Raw genomic sequence first — 21,874 nt, 5'->3', positions numbered from 1 at the left:
AGAGAGTCCAGATAGACTGAAATGTTCCAAAACAGACTTCCATGTGTTTCCATTCCTGACATCAGATTTATGTCCCTTAATCTTTTTGCACAGAGATTGCTGTGTTTGTTCTGTGTAGAGGGCAGAAGGACCTCTACACAGTTGGCAAGGAATGGCATAGGTCACATTAGCAGAGGAAAAAAGTAAATAGGTCCCTGATGTTGTGTGTGACATTTTTGGGGTCTCTAATTGACTTGCCAGAGTAGATGTGGGGACAGAGCTGGCATCTGGATTTGTAACAAGGCTTAGTTCCCATCTCTCCCATAAGTGTTGCATAGTCAATAGTTGGTTGAAATCAAGGGGCTGTCTGTAAACAAGTACAAGCCTGTCATTAAGGGATTGGGAGAGTGAAGCAGGCTTGTTGAGAATAGGTTGAAGATACTTCATGATGTATGTGAGTGGTCAGTTGTGGGCTGAAGGTGACAACTAGTGGTGTTTGTAGAACTAAGACGGGGTGGGCAATTTAAAGAATTTGAGCCATCAGACAATGAAGAGTGTGGTTGTCAGTTTTGCATCAAGAAAATGTTTCCCGGAGCAGACAAGGAACCTCTATGTAGTGTTCTGAACTTGACACTACATAGAGGTTCCTTGTCTGCTCCAGGAAAAATGGGACTAGTATTGGGATCCATTTGGGATTTCCTTCTCTCTAAAATTCAAAACAGAGATAGTGTGGTGGAGGCTTGCAACAGTGGTAAAACTGCTGTAATGCAGCCAAACTCTGCTCATGAACCAGGGTTCAATCCCAGGTAGCTGGCTCAAGGTTCACTCAGCCTTCCAGCCTTCCAAGGTTTGTAAAATGAGTACTGTATCCAGTTTGCTGGGGGCAGGTGGGACAACAATATGTAGCCTGTATAATTAACTTGTGAACTGCTCAGAGAGTGCTTTAAGCACTCTTGGGCGATATATAAACAGCATTCTTTGCTTTTTTTAAAGGAGTAAAAAAATGGGAAAGATTTTTATTATCATCTTACTTAAATGGCATGTAACAACAACAACATTATGAAATTCCAGGAATAAAAATTACTAGTGTAAAAGTAAAATATACAAAACAGTCTCTTTAGTTAAAAAGTGTGGGGAGGGAATTACCAGATAGCTGAAAGAATTTTCTTTCGCGAATACAATTTTCTTTCCAGTTCATGTGAATGTGTGTTCCTCTGAAAATCAACCATAAACATTTGGGAAAGCCCTTAATAGTCTCTTGTCAAAGTCTGAGCAGTATTTTATTTTATTTTCTGTATTCCTTAGCAATGGATTATTCTAAAAAGAGATTCTGTACCATAACATTTGATTGTCAAGGTGCATAACTTGTACTCTGCACAAAAAGCTACTATTAGGATACAATATGGGGAAACAAAATGGCTTCCAATGTGAAAAGTATATAATTTTGTCACAGTATCAATCTATATGCAAAACTATCATGTGAAAAGCTGGATTCAATTCGAATGAAAAAGGAGTGAAAATTGGTGGAAGAAACAACCATAACTGAAGATATGTAGATGACACCATGTTAGTGGCAGAAGACTGGAATCACTATTAATAAAAGTTAAAGAAAAAAGTGCCAAAAAAAGAGGAGATTTTGGTTGAACAAGAAGAACAGAAAAATAATGAACACTTAATGATATATAGTGTTGTCAATGTAGAAATCAAAATAGTTAACCATTTTCTATATCCCAAGTCAATCATCAAACTCAGTGGGGACTGAAGTCGAGAAATTAGACGACTGAGACTTAGAAGTACAGGACAGCCTTGGGTCCTTTTAAGGAGAAAGGCGGGGTAAAAATATTTTAAATAAATAAATAAATAATAAACATGAAAAAGCTATAAAAAAGGTCATGAAGTGTGAAGATACTGTATGTCACTGGAGACCAAGGTGAAGACAATCTGTACTGTAGTATCTCCTATTTCTATGCCCCCAGTGAAAGTTGATCAGTTCAGAAAGCTACCCAGGGAAAAATTTGATTAATCTGAAATGTGGTGCTAGAGGAGAACTTTATAAATAGCATGAATTGCCAGAAAGACAAATAAATGTGTTCAATATCAAATCAAGCCTGAATTCTCACTAGAAACTAAAGTATCTAAACTGAAGCTATTATTTTTGACCATCTCATGAAAAGTTCACTGGAAAAGGCAATAATGATTGGAAAAGCAGATGGAGGGAAAAGAAGACCTACCATGAGGTGGATTGACTCCATAAAAGAAACCACAGCCCTGAGAGTGCAATAATTGATCAGAGCTATTTTTAATAGGACCTTTTGGAGTAATTAATTCATTGGGTTGCCTTAAATTGGAAGCAACTTGATAGAACACAACAACAACAGCAGCAGCAGCAGCAACAACAACAACAACAACAACAACAACAACAACAACAACATTCTTTAGACACCTTTCAAGACATATTCTTTCTTTCATAATATTCACCAGTAGTTGTGCAAGTGGCTAATGCAATCATTACCTAGTGTAAGTTATAATGAACTATGGAATGGCTTAGTTTTTAAATAGAACACTAGATTCTATGCTTTTGCAACGTAGCTACATGCAAACTCATCCGAAATATAAGCTTGCATCCAATTTTCTACTATTACAACTTTACAGCCACATTTGATTTTTAGCCTCAAGATTCTGGAAATAAGCTTCCATTCATTACAAGCATCTCTATCAGTTTTTTCTTCTTTTTTTGTACTTCTATCAATGTCACTCTATGCCTGCTAGCATACGTTGCCAAATCATTTTGGAATAGCTCTTAAGGCTTAATTCTGGGGAAAAAATGTTTCAGCAGATGTTGTCATGGCACTTCCTCTGATAAGATTAAAGTGTTGCCTTTCATAGTGTCTAGCACTAATAGTGAAATAATATAATTTGTGAAGTGAAGGTACTTGACTTTTCCAGAGAAAAATTAGCACATGAAACATTTGCAGTGAGCAACATGTTTTGTTCATATTAGCATAAGACATTTTCTTACTCAAATTTTATTTCCCAGTAACTTTGACTTGTTTGCTCCCCGCTTGCTGGAAGCCCAGAAATTTAGCATGCTACACACTGAGAGTGCTAGACGAATTTCACTGCCTGCTACAAACACACTGTTTGAAGGGTAAGTGAGTAACAGAACTTGGCAGACAATAACGTCTGGAAAACATGTTAATCTATTTCCCCACATGCACTGGAGTAGCTCTCATTAGAATCAGTAATCCTCGTCTAGCAAGAGCAGAGCTTCAGGTGGTAAAAAGTGCCACAGAGAATGTGGAAGGAGGAATATTCTAGTGTGCCCTCCTTACATGCAGAGAATGGAAGGGATCTTCTTTTGCATCATGAGCATTTTGCCAAAACTCTTTTCTCTGCCAAGGCTAGTGAGAGTTCACATGTTTACAAGTTGGATGCTGGATCCAAGTGTTTTCTTTTCAGAAAGTAATCAGGATCATAATTGGTTCTCAGCTGTATCAACCTAACCAATGACCTGGGGCCTTTCTGAACAATCCAGTTTTCTGCACAAAGTAGATATTCATTGCTTTTTTGTTGTACAAGTTTATCACCACTTCTGAACACAAAAGTACTACATGTCATATCCAGGAAACACAATATTTCCCACCATTTGGTCATGTAGAGCACTTTGCATTGAAGAGGTGATTGCATGAGAATGACGAGCACCAAGGGAATTCCAATAACCAGCACATCTGTTCCATTATGTATGTATTTCTGCCTCAGTGGGAACAAATTCACACCACCTTTTTTCAACCAGCTAGTAGTGGGAAACTAATCACATAAGGTTAACCAGTCACTGTTCATGTCCCATCACTGCATATTTAAGTTAGCTTGAGAAACCAACGAATATGAAGTCAGTCTCCAAAGAATCATAATGACCTGAGGCAAACCAGAAACGTTTGTTGCTGTTGCCTTCATTATTCCCATGTCTGTCCTTCGGAGTTTGAGAAAACTACTTTTTTAGGTTACAATTCCCAGAATCTTTAAGATCTCATGAATTCGGGCAATGCTGCCTCAGGGATTCTGGAAGCTTCAAAGAAGTAACTTCTCCAGATTCTCATGCTCATTCATGTAGAAGATGTGTGCATCACTACATATCAGAAAGGGTGTGGATGAGTGGAGCTGAATTCTCTTATACTAATTTTCCATCATCTGCTCCCCGACACCAGTTCCACACTCTCCCTCCTAGTGTGTTGGACCACAGCCCCAATCAATTCACAGCTAATCTATGCTAGCTAGAGATAAAGAATATTGTAGTGCAAGATTATCTGGAGGGCATCATATTGTTCAGGCCTCTGCCCCCATCACTGTCCGCCTAGCCCAGCTCTGATACCAAATGAATTAAAACAAACAAAAAAGAAAACCACTGTAAAATACTTCAATAATTAAACCAGCATTTAAAGAAGAGATTATTGGTGCAGTCTCCATAAGGTTAAAACTACATCATCATTGAGCAGTGAAGGTATATAATGATGAGGCTATACAAGTTTAAACATGTATTAGTATCAAGATATTAGAGAGAGGAGGTTGGCAGATACTTCTTTGAAGTACAATTCCCAGAATCCCCCAACCACCATAGCCAATAGCCATTTAGGCTAGGAGATTCTGAAAAAGTAATTTTTCCAAGCTCAGCGGATGAGTTTCCATTTTCTCTTTTTGACAGATAACGAAGTACCACAGCCTGCTCCCCATCCCAAAATGATCACTGTTGGCGTCAAATACCAAGGACGTGATACGCTTTAACAGCAATTCATATTCATACTAGTAGGGAGCTGAAATTTCATATTCATGCTAGTACGGAACTTCTGCACGCCTTATATTTGCATTCTGATAACATTAGCAGCACTTGCCAGATTTTTATGTTTCATGAATGAGAAATGCAATTTAAAAAGTTTTCTAAGTAGAAAACAATATGGTAGAAAGGACAAGTTTATAGCAAAGTGTAGTTAAAACAAATATACTATTCATTTGAATGAAATAGCATATTTTATCAGGGGAAATTGAATAATATTAATATATAAACAATTCTCCATCCATAAATTAAATCGTTGCTACAGGTCTGATTTTATCCGTTGAAGTAAGGGTTTGCCATGTGGGCCAAACAGAATAAAATACAAATGCAAAAATAGGCAATACCTTTATAGAACACTAAAGATCATCATACAATTCATAAGCTTTTGTGGATTAAACACCACTTCATCAGCTTGCCAGTGTGAAGAGCTGGAAGTCCAAACATTCATGGCATGATGGATTTTGCCAGGCACTTTGCTCTTGGATTAAAAGTCCAAAACGTTCCTGGCGAGGTGGAAATTGCCAGGCATGTTTCGCTTCGACATCTCTCTTAGATGGAAGTCAGGAGATTGGTTGCTGTTTTAAGGTACAGCTTAAGCATTTGTGCCTTCAGTTTAACAACCTAGTTCTCCAAATGAAGAAGCCCAGTCCATGTGCATCCGAGTATCTTTTATTTTTTTTTAAATGGACTTTTCTTCCTTGATGAGAATTTAGCATGTGCAGTGTCTTCAGACAAAAATGTAAATGTGAACCAGATGGGATTTGTGCCCTTTTGGGGTGACTACAGGGCAGAGCAAAGAACTACTGGTTGCTTACAGGGTGGAACAACACCCCACAGATCTCCCATGACAAATACAGCATTCACAATTAGAAGTGTGGGTGGGAGAGAATGAAAAAAACAGGGAAGACAGAGGAAAATAAGCTCGTTGCCTTTGAAATACAGTAAATCTTCCGTGCATTCCCTGCTACAAAAGACTCATCCACACATTAGAGTTCTCTCTGATTATTTTGCAGTTCTTTTTTTCCCATCTGCAAATTTATAGTGCATCAATAACAGAAACGTTTTACATGCTTTATTTGCAGAAGTAACCTCAGTTGATCTGAGAACATGCTCATAACTGCATGCATTGTTGCATGTTCTAAGAGCAAGTTTAAACCTTTTAGCAAGTTTAACAACCCACTGGTACTGCAAGACTTAATATTTTAAATAGTTTAAATATTTTAAATAGCGATCATAGATAACATTTAATGTTTACATTAACATGCATAGAGATACCTGCCTTGAAACATGATCATGACAAGTACATCAGTTTCCTTGGAGTCTGCAGCCTGAGCAACTGGTCTGAGGAATGTTTTCTGCAAAAGAAAGGAAGAGAAAGAAAGAAGAAAAAAAGGGGGAAGGGGAAAAATCAGCTTAAATATTAGGGCCTTTAACACAGTGTAAGGGGGTTGCTCCTAACACCCCAATGGAGGGCTCATTGGAGAATTTGGTGTCTGGGGCTCAGGGGAGTGCAGATGTGGGAAGGCAGGCTCCAACTGGAGGAAAGGAAGACAGAGGGGATAGGGCCCATCTGGTTGAGGAGGAGGAGGAGGCTGAGTCCCATGGATAGACATTAGGGACACGGGAGGGGAGGGAGAAGGAAGAAGGGAGCACCTGTTAAGAGAAGATGAATAGATCCAAGAATTAAGAGTGAGGGGAAACTGAGGTGAGGCTAGACCCCACCTTTTGTACCTCCAGAGAGGTAGACTACTCCCTGCTTTGGAATCCCTTGACAGGGGTCAATGTGAGGGTCCCCGTGGCCAAAGGGATAAGACATGGCAGAGGAGCTCCTATCTTGAGCCTGCTGGCATCGCTGCCTGTTCAATCTGCTCTGTGGAGATCTCTGCATCCAGCTGGGCATCTGCCCCCCCCCCCACACAATGAAAGTGCAGGAAGGCACATGTGCTAAAATGAGTGCCAGAGGTAGTAGCAGGAAGGGCTGGCGACATCCACCCATTGGCGAGCAGCCAAGAATACAAGCAACAGTCATGTGAAAGAGAAAGGACACCCTCTTTGAATTCTATGGTTTTACATATCAGGAGGACATAATAAAAGTCATGTGGTCCTTAGGAGGTCTGAAAATTAAGTAAATGCAACCTCAGATGAAGAACAACGCACAACATATTACACTGTGTAAATGACACAGTGTAATATGTCATGTGTTGTTGTCGATCTAAGGTTGTATTTACCACATTGTCACACCTCCTAAGGACCACATGATTTTATTAATTATACATAAAACCACAGAATTTCTCTTTCACATGACTGTAAATTATATTACATTCAACTATCCAAAACATAGATGCATTTAATTTACTATAAGAGTATCATAATTTTATTTGTCACAATTAATAAATGTAGCGATCTTGTTTGATGCATACAATAATTTGTGATGTGTGCTGAGTATCTCTTTTGGTCTGTTTCACAGCTCTGCTGAACTACTGGGAGGAAGGTTCCATATCTATAGGATGTTATCTTTGCTGCAGCTTCTCTGTGTGATTGTCACAGCAGGACCTGAGGCCATAGGCTGCTTCTTCCTTTGTGAGTCTGCTGCCTCAGACACAAAAGCTGTTTCCTCTAACCACTAATGTGATAATAGCTCTAGTCGTGGATTATCTTTAAGGCAAAGTTTAGCCCTGGGAGTGATCAGAGCCTGGAGGAAATATTGTTTGGGAATCCTAAATAAACTATCCTCAGATCTGTTGCCTTACTGATTTCATACCGATAGCAGAATGGGCAGTAGCAGGGGGCCTGCCAGAGTAGGAGGGACACTCATGCAATTTTATTTCCATTAAGCAATTAAGCAACAGGACGGTAGTTTACATGTATTATAAAAGAAGGAGGGAAAATGCTTCCATTAGGCAACTGAATGCTGGGAAAGATAGGGGAGGTAGCAGGAAAAGAGGAAGGCCAAATACAAGATGGACTGGCTCCCTAAAGGAAGCCATAGGTTTCAGTTTACAAGAGCTGAGCAGAGCAATTGAGTACAGGATAATTTGGAGATTGATTATCCATAGCGTCACCATAACCTGATGGCACAACAACCATAATCTGCTGTGATGTCTCAGTTTGTCCACTTCTCTCTTTTAAAACTGTGGATAGGGTGACAATAAAATTGATGACACAATGGTTGAAAAGGAGCAACAACATTCTTCAATTTACCAAACTGATGTAGCATGGAAGTAAATATATGGGTACTAGACTTATTGTTTACCTATCCCCAGTGGATTTTACTTAATTGTGACTGAAATTGATATATTCCTTTATTCTATACATCACTGGAAATGTTTCACTGAATGAAAATTTAGCTCTTTCTTAATACTGCAGTTTTATAGGCTTTGATGATCACCCAAATGGCAGAATAATAAAGACTTTATTCTCTACTGCTGCCAAACAGAGCTGAAACAATTTTTGTCTCAATTTCATGTCTTACATTTTTCAAGAGCAGCAAATTGCTACGTCTATTCTCAAACATTATGGGTGGGAAATTAAATGTCCACCTAATGAAATGCACATCTGAACATTTCATTCTATTTCTGTCTTAGACCACATAACAAATGAACAATGAAGCAGAACAGGCATATCCTGTAAGGTATAAATGGAAGAAAAGTCCTAATTATTAATAAAGGATAAAATCACCCTGGAGGCTGGGAACAGCAGCTAATGAGAGTTGAGGGGAAAAACTCTTTGTGAATGGTCATCTTTGTTCATTGTTTCTAGATTGTCCTAACCAGTGGTTAAGTTAACCACTTTCTGTATTGGTTATCCAAGCATCTCCTAGAATATAATTACACGCTGTCAGGTTAATTTGGACCTATAGCAAACTTTTTCAGGGTTTTCAAGGTATAGTGTACTCAAAAGTGGTTTATCTTTCTCTTCTTCTGGGAGTGTCCTGGGGATTTGCAGCTTGCCCAAGGCCACACAGGATGGCTTTTCTACCAGGAGGCACAGTGAGAAATTGACTCTGATCTTTGGCTCTACAGCCAGATACCTAACAACTAATAACTATTGATATGCTGCCTTTTAATGACACCCAATATTTGCTTCCTAGATCTGGTCCTGAGTGCATATGTCAGAGAAATAATAACCCCAAGATTCACACAACTAAAATATAATCTGAATTGTGCTTATAAGTAACTTGCTTTAGGCAGGAAAATGCTTAAGTCCCAGGCACTTCGTGAGGTTTTCTAGAGCACATATGGCATATGGCAAAGCAGCAGGATTCCAGACAGTTTCCTATGGTGAAATTATCATATTTTATTTTACCTGATCCACAGAGGAATTATTTCTGTCTTTGTTCCTATCTCATAAGAATCCACGTGATGCAGTGATGAAAGTGTTGGTTTAGGACTGAGGAGACCTGAGTTCAAATTTCCACTAAGACATGAAGTTCATGAAATGACCTTGGGCCAAGCACACTCTGTCAACCTGACCTACCTCACACGGTTTTTGTGAGGATACCAGTGGGGAGAAAGGAAGCCATACTGTACATGTTGCCTTGAATTTAGTGGAAGAAAGGATATAAAAATAAAACAACAGTAACGATTGTGAGCTGTCAAGTAAATTCCAACTAATAGTGACTCTTCCCAGGATAGAACATTCCTTTCTTTTTGGAGGAAACTCTAGAGACTGTGCAGGTTGCCCAGGGCTACACAGGGTGGCTCTTTTCCCAGGAAACACAGTGGGTTTGAAATCAGACTCCTAAGCAGTCTGATTTCCACAGTTTATCTTGAAAGTAACAAACTCAGTTCTGTATTCAGCATTAAACCAGGAATGGAAAAAAACAGCCTAAGTTTTGCCTGTGTTCCCATTTTTGCAGATGGTGATGATTAATGTTTCCGATTGTTAAAAAATATTTGTAACAATCATACATTGCAGAGGCATCATTCTCATATCAAACAAACAAACAAGGCATATGACACCCACATATTTGTTTTGGCTTAAAAGGCCTCAAGATAATTTTCTTTACAATCCAGAAGTGATTTCTGGTTAGTCTGATTTCAGTTTTAAGATCCTTAATGTGCTGCATAGATCCTGAGGGGAGAATGGGCAGCTGTACTTGCTCATTGCTGCATTAAACAAAGCTCAATTGGACTGGAATATTTATTTATTTATTTATTTATTTATTTATTTATTTATTTATTTATTTATTTATTTATTTATTTATTTATTTATTCATTCATTCAATTTATATGCCACCCACACTACCCAGAGGTCTCTGGGTGGCTTACAATAATTAAAATTCAACACAGTAAAAGATAAAATAATTAAAATACAATTAAAATACAATTAAAATTGCCAGCAGACCCACAGCTAATATTATTTCAATTAAAAGCCTTCTAGAACAGGAAGGTTTTGACCTGGCACCGAAATGTCATCAGCGTCGGCGCCAGACGAATCTCAGTCGGGAGGGCATTCAATAGTCTGGGGGCAGCTGCCGAAAAGGCCCTTTGTCTACAAACCGTCCCTCTTACCTCCTTAAGGGACGGCTCTTTCAAAAGGGCCCCCTGGGTAGATCGTATCTGCCGGGTAGGTTCATATGGAAGGAGGCGGTCCTTCAGGTATCCAGGGCCCAAGCCGTTTAGGGCTTTATATGTCAAAACAAGCACTTTGAATTGGGCCCGGGCAGCAACTGGTAGCCAATGTAACTTATACAGAATCGGCTTGATATGTTCCCTGACGGCTGCACCACTAACCAGCCGCACAGCTCGATTCTGGACCAGTTGCAGTCGCCGGACCGTCTTCAAAGGCAGCCCCACGTAAAGCGCATTGCAGTAATCTATGCAGGATGTTACCAGTGCATGTGTGACTGTCATAAGACTCCGTTCGTCCAGGTAGGGCCGTAGCTGGTATAATTTCCGCAGCTGAAGGAAGGCGCCCCTGGCCACCGAGTCCACCTGGGCTTCCAGTGTTAGACTGGGGTCCAGGAGCACCCCCAAGCTGCGGACCCTGTCCCTTAGGGGGAGTGTAGCCCCATTGGCACAGATATTGGCACAGATGGTACAATATTTACATGTGCATTACTGCATGGGTGTGTGGGAACTGTAGTTTCACTTTGCCACCCTGGATCCACCGATTAGCATCATCAGTGACAGAAATTTAAGTGTTGGTCCCTTTCCCAAACACACTACTGGGAGCAAGAGAGGGCTCCTACATAGATGTAGGAAGGACATCAACTGCATGTAGCACCTTTGAGTGGAGGAAAGCAAGCTAGATTTATTATTTGAAATTTGAAAGCATGAGCATGGGGTGGAGAGTTGCCTCACCTCCTGCCTGTCACTCTTTCCACTGGGAAAGGTACTCTTTGAAAGAGAGAACTGTTGCTCCTTTTGGGTTTTCTCTGTCATCAGAGACCAAGGGAAATCCAGGTTTCCAACTGCATGGAGAGGCTCCTCTTAAGATTGTCCTAAGGAAATCAGCAAAAGGTAGAGGTAGAACATTCTTACTTTGAATGTCTGAATAGGGCTATTGATTCTCATTTTCTAGTTGTGTTATAACATTACAGTGTTATGTTGCTGCTAGTCCCAGATGTTAGCACTGAGGCTCCAGCTATGAGAAGTTGTAAACAAAACACTGCTTATAACTGAAATCATGATGCTACTTTACGTCTCTTTAGATGCAGTTTCTTAAGATCAGGGACCATCTTTAAATTGCCTGGAGGGAGTTAAAGCATATCAGGCACAAACTGCTAAAATGTCTGATATTTCTGTAACGCCTTCTTCTATACTGGAATGTAGGGCATGAATTGCAATTTCAGCTGGCTCCAATTAGCTATGAAGCGTGGGAGAGAGAGAGACCTATAAACAGAGGTTCATAAGAATTAAAAAAAAGTCAAGATTAGTCAACTGTATATATTTTCTGTGTATATCTGCAAGGTAAGTGTTAGTGGAAAGAATAGCACTGCAGAATTATTCTATAGGTGCAGCAATGACATGTATTGATTTACAAGGGCAGCCACTGTTCCTTCACAGTGCATAGGTAATACAAAACTAATTATTGCAACTGTTGTCTGAAACCCTGTCCATCATTAATCAGATGTTCCTGTGGCACCACTACTCTAAAGGATCCTCAGAGATCAGGAAGAATTGGGTTCATTAAAAATGAGTAATCACCAACTAGCTTTTCAGGGAACATAACTAGTTATGTCGATGCAGGATCATTTCTGCTAAATGAAAAACATGGCTCCTTTTTTTCCAAGAGCCCAAGACATCCTTTCTGCATCCAATCCTCTGTGAAGGTGACTCCAATGCTTCAAACAACTAATGTCAGCTAGTGCGAAATGGCTGTACGCTGGCAGCTTTCCATCTCCATAATAAAGTTCAGCAGTCAAGGGTTGCGAACATCTTGTTTCAAACGATCAAGAAGGAGTCGGCTGTTTTTCATTGTTAAACAATGGTTAGGGTGAAGAGCACTGCAGTGAAGGGCAATTTGAAAATATTATTGTCTCGGGTGGATTTGGGGTTGGTTTCTCCCTCCACAGCAAATTCCTGAGAACTAAATGGTGTTATTAGCACAGAATGAGTCTGGAAGATTTGGGCTTTGGGGATGTATTCTCTTAGACCTACCCTTGAAGATCTCTGTCCCACAGGACAAAATTGCTTGCTGACACTGAACCACATGGCATGTACATAGCACTTCATCAGTAGCCACAGTAGAAGTGCTGTGGCATCTGCGATTTCTCTTACACTTGCATAAATAACCAGTAAATTTTTAGTCTAAAGGAGAAATGAGAAATGGGAAACCTGTATTACTCTTCATATTGTTGGACTAAACTCTGACTCTTTGCCATACTGGAGAAAGAACTGAAGTGTGCCACAGCTGGAGCTCAACGGTTCCACTTCTACTGCTCTAGGAGAAACCTCCAAACACAGAAAAGCAGCGCCATTCACTTAGGGAATCGCCAATGTCTGGGGCCAGTGAGGAGGTCAGAAATGTTGAAGTGTCATGGGCGTCACCACTCTCTTTTTCCTTCATGTCCCCCATGATGGTTGCCTCCACCGTGAGAGAAAAACTACTGATAAATAGCCAAAAAAAAAATTATGAAACTTACGGAACAATTCCAAAATAAATGATTCTATAGAATGACCCTTCCCCTAACATTGTTTCTTCAAAGCATTTTACTGTCTCATTTTACTTCACATTTCCATGAGGCTTATTTCTCATCATGCATTAATAAGGCTGCACTGATTCTTTTATCCCAAGGTAGCAGTTGTGTGTTGTGTTATGTACTGTTTGCTGAAATATGTTTGAATTGTTATGCCATAAAAACATTCCCTCCTTCTCAATTACATAGTTGTACAAGACATATAACCAAAAGTTCACCATGGTTCTCTTCCCTGCATTTCCTCTTAGACCACTGACTCATTGTTAGTGTCTTACATATTCAGCCATTTACAGCTGTCTCTTTTTACGCCTCCTCCCACCTAAATCTACCCAAATCACTCGTTCTAGCCAGGAAAGGTGGCTGAGGGGCCTAACGCCGGGGGAGGCCCAAAGAGAAAGAACAAGAAACGGGGCCTTCTCAGCAGTGGCCCCTCGCCTTTGGAACAGTCTGCCCCCAGAGATCTGTCTAGCTCCCTCGCTGCGTGTTTGTAAGAGCAAACTTAAGACCTGACTCTTTAGGCAGGCTTTCCCTCCTGTCATCACTTGAATATTTTCCCCATCTTGAACTATATTGCTACTATTGTTTTATATTTTATTACATTGCTTTTATTCTATCTATTATTGTTAGCTGCCCAGAGTAGACTTCAGTCTATATGGGCGGGGTATAAATTTAATACATAAATAATAAATTGCCACTTTTATGTCTATTCCCTTTCCGCTTTTTATATTGTAGCTTTTAAGCAGAAAAGAATATTAGGGGAGAATTGGAGAAAGAGGTTCATGTGTTACAATGGGTGAAACATATTCTCCATTCTGCATTCCACAAAGCACTCTAAAAATCTCAGCTAGTCATTTTGAGCTACAATTGGTTTGCTTTCTGTTTAAAAATCTCTGGTGTTAACATGCAGATATTAAGTACATGTCTTGTGCATGACTGATCCACTCATTCCATATAAATGTTTTTAACTGCTTTCTGATATAACAGTGTCTACTAGAGAGGTGCAAGGGAGCCTGGAGGCAGCCATTTTGAATTCCTCTCCAAACATTTTTCAAAAGCATTTCAGAATAAGGTTTTCTATTAAAAACAAAATGGCACTTTTTCTGATTTTCTTCTCTCCATTTAGATTTCATTTCATATATCTGCCCCAAAGAATCCAAAAACAAAAGAGTTGAGAAACGGTTGCCATTAATTCACTATAGCCCTGGGCTTGTTTCCAGACTTTTAAAAAGCAGGGTAGATGCTGGAGTTCTCCCCAGCTTATCAGTGCTGTGGTGCCATTGTAGCCCCATACGCAATGGCATTCACAGCCTAAATGTGTGGGGAATGATTATCAGGGAGCAGAGAAAGTGTTCATGGTTTTTGTCCTGAGCCCAGTCCCTGAATTACAGTCTTCAAAATATTATTTCCAGACACACAGTCTTGTATCCATACTTGTTCTGTTGTTACTGCCCAGAGAGTTATCATTTCAGGTTTGGGCAGAATCTAGTTGAAGGGTGGGAATCTATGGGTACCTGGAAACTGAATTTGTACCTCAAACTCATTGCGGGCCACACAGACGCTAAAATGGCTCTTATTAAAAAACAAAAAACAAAGCCACAACTTAACAGGAAGTATCTAGAATTGCACTTCAGGTTTCATTTCCTGAATTTGAAGAGGAGGGTTTGGGTTTCTTAGAGCAGTGGTCCTGAAGGGTGCCAAGACTATTTCCTGGCTTTTTGCCTGTCTCTAATGTATTAATCGAAATCCATTTCGAGTGTGGATTTCGAGCTAATAGATCCACCACTGACATGGTATTCTCCCTCCGGCAGTTGCAGGAGAAATGCAGGGAACAACAGCCACTCTTAGTGGCCTTCATAGACCTTACAAAAGCATTTGACTTGGTTAGCAGGGATGGCCTTTTCAAAATACTTCCCAAGATTGGATGTCCACCTCGTCTCCTTAACATCATCAGGTCCTTCTATGATGGAATGAAAGGCACTGTAGTTTTTGACGGCTCAACATCAGATCCCTTTGACATCCGAAGTGGAGTGAAACAGGGCTGTGTCCTCGCACCAACACTTTTTGGGATCTTTTTTGCTGTCATGCTGAAGCATGCCTTTGGAACTGCAACAGAAGGTGTCTATCTCCGGACTAGATCAGATGGAAAGCTCTTTAATCTCTCTAGATTGAGAGCGAAGACCAAAGTCCAACTGAAATGCATGCGGGACTTCCTCTTTGCAGATGATGCAGCCATTGTTGCCCACTCTGCTGAAGACCTCCAACAACTCATGAATCGTTTCAGCAAGGCCTGCCAAGACTTTGGACTAACAATCAGCCTGAAGAAAACACAAGTCATGGGCCAGGGCGTGGACTCACCTCCCTCTATTACCATCTCCACACAAGAATTGGAGGTTGTTCATGACTTTGTGTACCTTGGCTCAACCATCTCTGACACCCTCTCTCTAGATGTCGAGCTGGATAAACGCATTGGGAAAGCAGCTACCATGTTCTCTAGACTCACAAAGAGAGTATGGCTCAATAAGAAACTGACAACACATACCAAGATCCAGGTCTATAGAGCCTGTGTCCTGAGCACACTCCTGTACTGCAGTGAGTCCTGGACACTTTGTGCCCAGCAGGAGAGGAAGCTGAACACCTTCCATATGCGTTGCCTCCGACGGATTTTTGGTATCACCTGGCAGGACAGAGTTCCAAATAGAATAGTCCTAGAACGAGTTGGAATTTTGAGCATGCATACATTACTGAAACAGCGACGTCTACGCTGGCTTGGGCACGTTGTGAGAATGGCTGATGGTCGGATTCCAAAGGATCTCCTGTATGGAGAATTAGTGCAGGGAAATTGCCCCAGAGGGAGACCACAGCTGCGATACAAGGATATCTGCAAGCGGGATCTGAAGGTCTTAGGAATAGACCTCAGCAGATGGGAAACTCTGACATCTGATCGTTCAGCCTGGAGGCAGGCAGTGCATCACGGCCTCTCCCAATTTGAAGAGACCCTTGTCCAGCAGGCCGAGGCAAAGAGGAAGTCACAAAGGAAGCAAAACCAGGGAGCTGGACAGGGGACAGATTGGATTTGTCTTCAGTGTGGAAGAGATTGTAACTCTCGAATTGGCCTCCTCAGCCACACCAGACGCTGTTCCAAGTCCTCCATACAGAGCACGCTACCATAGTCTTTCGAGACTGAAGGATGCCTACACAATGTATTAATCAATCAGCCAGAGACAGAGAGATCCAATAGATATATGTTTATTTTCAGCTGAAAGCAAATAAATAGTCACAGACTTCACATGCAGAGAAGAAACACGCCGCACTCATTACAGAATGTATTTTTATAAGTTTTAAATGGGAAGGGGAAGGCGAGGGATGGGGAGGAGGAAAGGAGGGTTTGCAGATGTCATCCCTCCCAGTTACAGGTGGTTAGACTCCCAGTCACTCCTATCACTGACCCAGTTAGACTAGTTAGTTAATTTACAGAAAGCAAGGTGGCTATGGTTAGGCTAAGATATATATATTATATGTATTAACTTGACCCCTTCAGTCCCAAACATTTTTGACACCAGGGACCAGTTTAGTTGAAGACCATTCTCCCAAGGACCGGTGTGTGGGGGGTGGGTACTTGTTATGCAGTAGGTTGTTGGAGGATAGCTTTGAATCGAGCTCATAAAGGAAATGGTGAGCAGGAGCAGCAGGTGAGCTGCACTTGAAGCTCCGCCTCCTGTCAGATCATTGACGGCTTAGAACCTAATAGGAGCGCAGGCTCCTATGAGATTCTAATGCCACAGGGACAGCTGATCTAGCAGCAGCAGGAGGGCAGCGGGGAGCAAAGCTCCAGATCAGCGGCAGCACTAGAACTTAATAGGAGCACGCTGTCAGATGGTGGAGCTTCGATCCCTCGTCACCTCCTGCTCGCCACTCATCTATCCCGAGACCAGTCCACAGCCCAGGGTTTGGGGACCCCTGTCTTATAGAACCTCCTCCAAAGGCTTATGAAGTGAAAACTACTTACTTCTGGAGACTTCCAGGAGCAGAAAAATCACTGGTTTCTGTAAATCATAATAACAATAACTCTCTGCTTTTGGGGAACCCAGGGGGCAAAAATACCCCCCAGGGTGACACAGGTACTCCGTAGCCCATGCTTTGCAATGTCCTGATCATAAAGTAGTGACCTGGCTAGTCTAAAAAATATTCCAATCAAGAAATAAGCAGTCAGGCATGTAATTAAGAGGAAAGCTGTGCTCAAGTAGTTTTGTATCATATACAACAAAGGACACTTAAATGAGCAAAGGCCATTTTGATAATTGGTTTAGCACAGCAGTTCAACTCTAGTGAAAAAAAAAGCGGCCTATTCTTTTTTTAAAAAAATTAAAAATCAATACCTGTCTCTCCCAGAATAATACCAATGAGACCTCTGTTCTTGCTTGGGAAAACACAGGAAGAAAAAAAAATCTACTCCCATTACTCCAAAGAGTTACAGCTATATTCCGCCCTGAATAGCAATCTAGTCTGGGTATTTGTCTAGGGAAATTTAGATGTTTTGCTCAATTGCCTTCTTTGAGAAATTGAGTTTCAAGTCTAACTTCAGCAAAACAGAGATCCAGACATATCTATCTAGATATGGGGCTATATGGACAAATAAAGACAATGACTTATTCTGGCCTACTCATGGCTCTACAACAGTGATTCTCAACATGTGGTATGTGTGCTCCCATGGGTGCAAACCAGGACATTTGGGGGTACGTGAAAAAATTGAATTAGGGCAGGAAAAAGTGCATAAATCAACAGTGTTAAGTCATATCTGGAGCAGTGAGAAGCCCCACAGCTTCTTCCCTCTGTCCATGCCCACTGTGTGAGATCCCAGCCAATCAACTTTGACTCCAAGGCAAAATCCCTTCTTGTTCCAAGGAGAGGGTTTGTGCTGCCTGCTAGCTTCCTATTCACAGCGGTTTTTACAAAACAAAATTCCTTACAGATTTTGACCTCTTCACCGGCGCACTTGTGCACACTACCAAAGGCAATGAAGAAGCGCCCCAAAGACAAAAGGGTGGAGAGTCCACCCTTATAAAAAGGGTAAAATTTGTGGAAACAGACTCCCAAAGGATCTGCAAAAGAAAAAAGGATGAGAACCACTGCTCTACAAGATAAATCCCTAGGGAAACCATAGCCCATTGGTAGAGCTGACATCACATTAGTGTCCAGGAGAGGTGACTAAGGCTGTGACTACACTGACAAGGAGAATTGTGATTTGATTTGCAGTCTGCATTACGGTTGAATTTACAGACAGTGATCACACAGGTGCTAGTCCATCCCCTCTGTTGTCACTTCCCTCCTATAGAAAATCCCATGCCTGTTCAACCAGAGGTTATCTACAAGAACCACTACACAGCAAAAACTGTGGTTTGTGATCATGTGGACAGGAACTCTCCTTCTCAGATGTGTCACTTTTTGCATGAGGAAGGCAGCAAAGGTGGATGATGGGACCAGGCACCCCTCTGCCTCCATTGTGAACAAAGTGAGGTAAGTGGTGCGTGACCACATTACAGCCAGTTATAAAAGCTGCACCACTGCTGCTTTAGTTTACTTTGAAATATTCTCCTACATAAAACTTCTGACTATATTATAAATCTTGAAGAATGCTTTATTTATTATTTGTGTTTTGGAAGTTTAGTTCACTCCCTCTTGCCTCAAAGGGCTTAAAGCAGCTAACAGCAAAGGGAATACAATCAGTAATGATTGAAAGCATACAACAAATTGATTAAAACATCAGACAAATGTGAAAGCAATTAGAAAGAAATCAGATTTTTTAAAAACAAAGATGAAAAGGGTATGTGTATGACAAGGCAAATCTGATGAAGAGCATCTGTGGGGACTGCCTTAGAAACATGGTTGTGAACTGACATTTTCATTATCTTCTCTGCACCTCTTAGCAACTCAGAGCTGCAGAAGGAAGTGCAGCACTTCAGAAAGAAATGTGGCCATTCACACAGATACTGTATGGTTATTTTCTGTGCTTTCATTTATTTATTTATTTATTTATTTATTTATTTATTTATCTATTTATTTATTAGACTTATATGCCACCCATCTAGACTTAGTGTACTCTGGGCAGCTCACAACAATCAAAGTAAAAGCAATTGACATATAAACAATTTTACCACAATTTACAACAATTAATAATCATTCAAGATGGAGAATCAGAAAAATTAAGTGATACCCAGAGGGAAGTCCTGTCTGAATAGCCAGGTCTTAAGCTGGCTTTTGAAAATGCCCAGCGAAGGGGCCAAACGAATCTCGGAAGGGAGATTGTTCCAGAGACTGGGAGCCACTACCGGGAGCCAATCCTCTCCTCCATCATAGAAAACGAGAAATGGGAGACAGTGAAGAAGTTCATGGGGGGGAAGGGAAGGAGGGAGGGGGGAGGGAAGGAGGGAGGGGGAGAGAGTCAATCCTAGGTGCATTTTGTAAGAACCCCAATGGCAGAACCATGCGGAAAGTGACAGTTCTTTTATTCATTCCATATCCTGTAGGGCAATGAGTGACATGGGTTGAGTCTTTCATTGCATAAAGTAGAATGAATGTAACTTATGGAAGGCAGAACTTGGAACAGTTTCCTTTTTGGACTACAACTCTTAGAATCTCCCAGCCAGCAAAACCATTCTGTAGCTCAAAAAAAAGGAGGAGAATATTTCCAGCTCTGAGATGTTCTGTTTGCCCTGAGTACTGGGAAGTGCCTTTGTTCAAATGCTCCAATACATGCCCTAAGGTACACTTTAAAAGAAAAAGAAAAAACCATTGTTTAAGAAGCAGAGCTTCTTTCTTCTAAAAATGGTTCAATTGAGAGCTCTCTGTAGTAAACTGCAAGTCATCTCTGGGCTGCTGTTTCTGCTGCTATATTTGTTTATTTAGACATAAATCAGGCAAAATTCTTCAGAGAATAGAATTCACTGTTATTACTATTTTTTTAAACTTTCTGTTTTAAGATTTGCTGCTCTTGCACAGCATGAGAAAACCAAAGAGAATGAGATTAGGCAAGAACAGAGCAATTTCTTTTTTAGTTCTCTTGGTAGGCTGGGAATTATGATGTTCATCTCTGAGCCCTGGGTTAGCTGGGTGAGAGAACAGCATGTGTCTGCAAGAGCTCTGCATATATTTTTGAAGCCCTCTCCTTTTTATTAGTCACCTCAGGCCTTGCAGGCAAACCAGACTGTGAGATCATGAGCAGTTCTAAATGCCATGGGCTTAGTTACGGAATTATGGATCGTTGGTGTCAAGATGCCTAGAGTCATCCTTTTATGTGATTTCAAAATGGATGTAATGTTACCCTCAGGGGGTTGTTGTGATTGTTTTTGAGGCCTGACAACTCAAGTTATAGCAAGAACTGTTGGGTTTCTCTCCCTTCCCGCAAGCCTGATAGATTTTCAAAAATGCTGCAGCTTTTGGGTCTCCTACTGCAATTTAGCTCACCAGCAGGCCTTCAGATTCCAGACATGTGGTAGGTTACTACAGCAACTGCCATGAATTAGCAAACGAAGCCCACAGAATTTCCTTTATTTTTCCTTCCTTCCTCCCTTTAACCATTGTTGTTCTCAGGGAGATCATAAATCACCACGTGCTTCCAAAATTGTTTTAGGAAAGTTAATTGCGTTTGGGGAAGAAAACCATTTTAAAGGATTTTGGACATCCTCTGTCACGACTGAGGATGCTTCCAGATGGCACTTTCGTCTTACTGGAATAAAATACAAACAAGAAATTTTACTTGGGGCAAGTTGGCAAAACCCCGCCTCGATAATTGGATCCCTTCGTTCCCCCTATCGGCGTGACCATTGTCCATTTTTACTCCTCCTCATGTTTTTTCACAACATATTTATATTTTACAAAAAGAAAGTCTCTTAAGAAAATAACAATAGACTCATCATAATTTCTCTCAACAGGATGTGCTAGGATAGCCCTCCATATGGAAGCAGTCTGAGACTGTCCCTGTACATTTCAAACTCTTGAAAAACTGGTAATCCTATTTGTTCTCAAAGGAAGCTTATGGCTCATTTGCCTTTTCCAAAGGGTGCTTTTTCATTCATTTAATGTGTTGCAATGCTACGCATAGCACAGAGTGCTATCATGGTAGAACTTTGGGAGTAGAAGCCCAGAGCCCCATTCAGTAGAATTAATAGGTAGGTTCCCTAAACACAGCAGAGCATAAAGATGACTTAAGTACATTAGTGCCTATTAGACTCTATAACAGTCTACACGTTCACTATTGCTAGTAGGCAGGGAACAACTATTAACTGGGTTCAGCTATGTGCATATTCTAGGGATACTTCCAGATTAGGCATTTAATAGAATCATATACAGTACTTGTAATGCTAGAGGGGGATCTCCAACCCCCTGCAGAAACAGGAAATCCATAGCTCAACCATCTTTAACAGATGGAGGGGAAAGTGTGTGTGCTTCACAGTGTGTCTTTTCATCAACACCTCTGGGGGCTGTTTATCTAGAAGCACTGTGTGTTTCCTAACAGGTTTGTCTTCTTTTATCGATTGAACTATCCTAATGGCACACATCTATCGGTACAGGCATGTCAAGCTTGTAAACTGTTGCTCGTAACCTCTGGATTTTGAACGTTTGCCAAGCAGTATCTATCAATAGCTCACCTGATTCTCTGCAAGTCTCCCAATGAATTGAAGTCTGTTTGGAAGCAATGTGCAAGAAAAACCAGAGGCACCTTTTCTAGTCAAAAAGGGTTTGGATTGCAAACGTTTCAATTTCAAACTCTGGGCGGCATGTGGCTTTCACAGTGTGCAGGCAGCTGGAGAAAATCTTTAAATGAAACCAATTTTAAAGAGTCTGGTCTTGGTGATATCACACAGCTGCCATGCAGAGCATTTTTGGGAATAAGCTTTTAAGCATTTCTATTTATTTCTCTTCACGGA

This window comes from Pogona vitticeps, chromosome 1, assembly GCF_051106095.1.
Source record: "Pogona vitticeps strain Pit_001003342236 chromosome 1, PviZW2.1, whole genome shotgun sequence".
NCBI lineage: Eukaryota > Metazoa > Chordata > Lepidosauria > Squamata > Agamidae > Pogona > Pogona vitticeps.
This window is presented reverse-complemented; position numbering follows the sequence as displayed.